Source organism: Anas platyrhynchos, chromosome 3 (assembly GCF_047663525.1).
Source record: "Anas platyrhynchos isolate ZD024472 breed Pekin duck chromosome 3, IASCAAS_PekinDuck_T2T, whole genome shotgun sequence".
Lineage (NCBI taxonomy): Eukaryota > Metazoa > Chordata > Aves > Anseriformes > Anatidae > Anas > Anas platyrhynchos.
In genome coordinates, this window is record NC_092589.1 from 54,651,755 (window position 1) to 54,656,385 (window position 4,631).

Sequence of the window (4,631 nt, forward strand, 5' to 3'; positions counted from 1 at the left end):
CAAGGTAACACACTGGAATGTTTTTGCCTGTTCTAAAACAATGTCACATGTTGTGTCAAGTCCATTAAATGTTATGTTGGCAACTTGGGACAAATACAATTCTGCTCGTAAATAGTTCATGCACTTTAAAAGTAAGTCAGACACCTGCTGCTCACATCAACAAACTGTTGTCTCTGAAAGACAATAAATGTTCTCAGTGTGAACAGATACAAATATATCTGTAAATATTATTTGTCAATGCAATTTAAAATTTCAGACCTCCTTAGGGAGTGAGAAGAACAGACGCAGTTTCATTCCATCTTTTTAACAGCAGGCAGGAGAGAATATAATGTCAATGGATGACTTTTTATCCAATTCTGATATGTGATGCAAAATTTACAGCTCAGTTGTGGAGCTCTATCATTTACTATGAAAATGTTAAAACAATATAATTTTGTGATTATATTGAACGCTGATATTGATTCTTTCTGTCCCCTTACTTGGTCCCTTTCTTAATGAATACTAGAAAGAATAAGATGTTAATCTGAATTAAGATATTGAGTCTACTAAATGTCATGCTTCAGTACTTCATGTCTCAGGAGATTCAGGGATGCACAACTGGGCAGATGCAGGACTATTTATTTATTTATTAGTATTGCCCCCTTTTTATTTATTTATTTATTAGTATTGCCCCCTGTCCCTTTTACCTGTAACACAAGGAGAAGTTGTACTCTGAAGACATAATGCCAAGTCTCTTACTTAGATTGTAAATTTGTGTACAAATGGAAAATTTGGCCATTGGATGAAAGTTTTCACATTTTGGAAAGCATATGGGGGAGTTTCATCTTCATCTGCTGAATGGGAAGTAGTTCACAGGATGCTTTTGTAGGAGAACAGAGAACGATGAAGGATTACTCTAGGTGCAGGTCTCTACCCTAATAAGCAGTCACTTCATGTAATCCTGTTTGTAATTTATCAAGCTTCAGCTTTAGGGCTGAAGCTTGTTTACTCCTTGTGAGTTTATTCCTTGTGAGTGAGGAAACCTCAGAGAATGACAGTACATTGTTTTCTGTTCTGAACTGATTATTCACAATTTTGTCTTCTGACAAAATAAAAGTTTAAGTCTGGAGTTTTTAAGTTGGAGTCCAAGCTGCTAGCTCCATATGGGCTACACATGTACACAAAGCATTACTCTGTTAGATACAACAGTGCCAGAAGAACACTGCCTGACTAGCCCCCAAAAGCTCATCTTTGCCTCCTCCAAATATTGACACTACAGAAGCCATATTATAGCAGGTACATCATATGAAAAGGTGTATTCTGATACAGTGAGCAGTTGGAAGTAAGCTGTTTAACCCTTTCACTGGAGACTGTGATCTGTATCAGGAAAACTGAAGGTTTCCACTGTTCAATTTTGATGAAGACGAAAGTCAGTCATTAAAGACTAAATTCAGGCAGTAGTTTCTGTCTGTCGTCACATTATGAGCAGCCCTTAAAAGGGGTAGTTTGATGGGGGACAGGAATATTTTTCATCAGTGGTCAAAGAACAAAAATTCCTGAGTTTTAATTCATGCATCCGGAGAGCTGTAAAACTAACCAAGGACAAATATGAGGCTGCTGAAATATGAAACAATTAAAGGAAATCCCAGCCTAAATCATAATCTCCAGATGGAAAGTGTCAAAAAAAGAAGTTTCACTTCACTCATTCCACTTTTTCATTGTCTGTTTTTGGTGAACTCTGTTTGTGTTTGAAATAAAAATATTTTGTGGGTTCACTCAGGAGAATTCAACATGTGTATCTTGTTTTCTTGAGAAATGCCAGTAACAGTAAATCAACTAAAAAACTGAAAAGTTGTTCACAGCAAGTTGCTTCAAAATTCTGACAGAGTGATCATTTTCTGCTGCCAATGACAGTGGTATGACTCTTGTCTGGCAATGATTGACTCTAGATAAGATCTGGGTTCTGTTTGTTTCAGATCATATTCAAACATCATCACCATGAGCCCTGGACAGCCTTAGGAAAAATAAAAATAAAAAATAAAAAGGTTTCAACTAAATTAATATCTATACACACAGGCAAAGAAAAAGAGAGGAGTCACAATATACCAGTGGGGAAAGCATTAATGCATCTCAGAAATCTTTGCCCCTCTGGACCTGCAGGAAGGGACTACAGAGCCCTGAGGCAGGAAGAGACCCCTCAAGGCTTCAGAAACCCCTTTAGAACTTTCTTTCCTCTGTGTTTCCTCACACTTCTTGCAAGCCAGAAAGTGATTCTTTACCTGCCAGAATTACATTGTGTACCTACAGTTGGTTTACCTATGATTTTATCATTATCATTATCATTATCATTATCATTATCATTATCATTATCAATCATTGTTATAATATGATAATAATATATTAATAATGATAATAATATATTATTGTTATTGTTATTATATTATAATATAACAACGATAATATTATTAATATATTATAATAATATATAATAGCATTAGTATATTATTCTTATTCTTATTCTTATTCTTAATTATTATTATTATTACAATTATAATTTATTTAACACATGAAGAGACATATCACATTTATATCCCCTGGAAGTTCTTCTCTTTCTTCACTGATTAAAATTTGTGTTGATGTAAATTCAGAGCATCTCCCCTCACTTAATCAATAAATTCAAAAAGTTTAAAAACAGAATTCAGCTCCTTTTTTTCAAGCAGTAAAAAAGACTGCTCATTTGAACTCACATCAGTAATGCATTTGACAGCTTGTCCTCTACATACCTCTGTCTCTCACCAGTTAGAGGTGACAGTGTGTTATACTTGTCATTATAATGCATAGTGAGGAGCATTTTTACCCATAAAGATATCTTGGGTTGCAGCAATTATTTTTTTCAGAAAAAGATACTTCTCAAGGGTGAAAAATGAAAGAACTAATAGGGATAATGTGAATAGATTCTTGCAGTACTCTCAAGCATAAAATATAAGGATTAATATAATATTTGAAATAATAAATTAAGGCAAGATTTATTTACTATACATCAATCTGCTTTAGCTTTTTGGAAAAAAAATATGTATCATTTTAATTAAAACATCTGATTTCATACACTCTATCTGTTTTTGGCAAATTCTGTTGCACAAACTTAGTTCTTCTTTTCAGGCAAGAATACACATTGGAAAGATTGTGAAACTGATCTGAGAGACCCTCCTGATTAGCAAATCATTGTAATCCCACATTATCTTGATTCATTTAAAATTTTATCTGGTGCAACTTGATAAGCATTGCAGGGGTATGCTCCAAATAACTTTCAGTGGTTCTTCTCTGATCTACTGTTGCTAACAACTGCCAATATCAGCTGTATGTTTCTGAGGAAAAAGAGAGAATTTCTATTTGGAATACCCTTTCCAGAGTAAAACTGCCATCCTTCTCGCTGTTGACTTTCTCACGAAGTACTAAGGTTGATGTTTCATACATTTGATAATATGGAATATTTAATTATTTGCATAAGTGTCTATGTCTTTTCAGCTGCTTTTCAACTAGATTAAATCAATATTTGGGTATGTCATTTTAAGCACAAACTTTGAAAACTGTTAGTCTTCCATTAATCATCCGTGTATTTTTGCTAAGTATTGAAATTCACCACAAAAAAGTTTTTTATTTGCCTTAAATATATCTAAAGACTTGCATCTATTATTATTATATCTATTATTATTATATCTATTAATATTATAATAATTAATAATTATAATGATACCTCTTGTGTCTATTGTCAGCAAAAAGAGAGAGAGAGTTAAAATCAGGTTCTACAGAATTTTTCACATATGTACAAAGCCATACATTTTATTGATTCCCATACATTTTATATTACTTATGTGTCTGTGTCCTCAAATATATTGTGTGCTTTATTTATTATTATTATTATTATTATTATTATTATTATTATTATTATTATTATTATTATTATTATTATTATTATTGAGTGTTACTATTGCTATATGTTATATTTAGCAGTATTGCCTACAAATTCCATCTGAGATTTACCAGTACATTGTATTAAAACTATTCAAACAGTTAGCTCAAAGCCTGTTTGTGTTACAGAGAGCTCATAATTTAGAATGGGGTGTGGAAAGGAAAAGAATTAGCAGAGGAAATTTGAAGAACACTCATTAAAATAGCAATACCTACAGCTACACTGTCAGGCCTAGCTAGTTCCTCAGACGAGCTGAAGAACAATGGCAAATACTTTAAAATGTTCATACCCTGTATCAGTATACTAGTGAAACGGCATTTATTACAAACATATTTCAAACATTTATTCCTTATAGAAAATTACCACTGAATATAAATACTGATTTTTTTTAAAGAACGTCTTTAAGACAAAAAATTCAGTAAAGGGTAGAAAAACGAATTTGCATCTCTCTATCTCCAACAGTTCTGGGGCTCAAACTGTTTTGGGGCAGGAGCAGATTTGGTATTGTTCTAAGTCAATTCACTCAGGCTGAGGAAATGACGAGAAGGAAACTATTCCTCTGTCTCAGGAACTATGTGGGGCTCTAAGATAAGGCAAGCGATTGCTAATTTGAGTCCACAAGCAGGAAATGTGATACATCTATTTCCTTTCAGACAAACAAAACAGTTCCCTGGCAGCACAA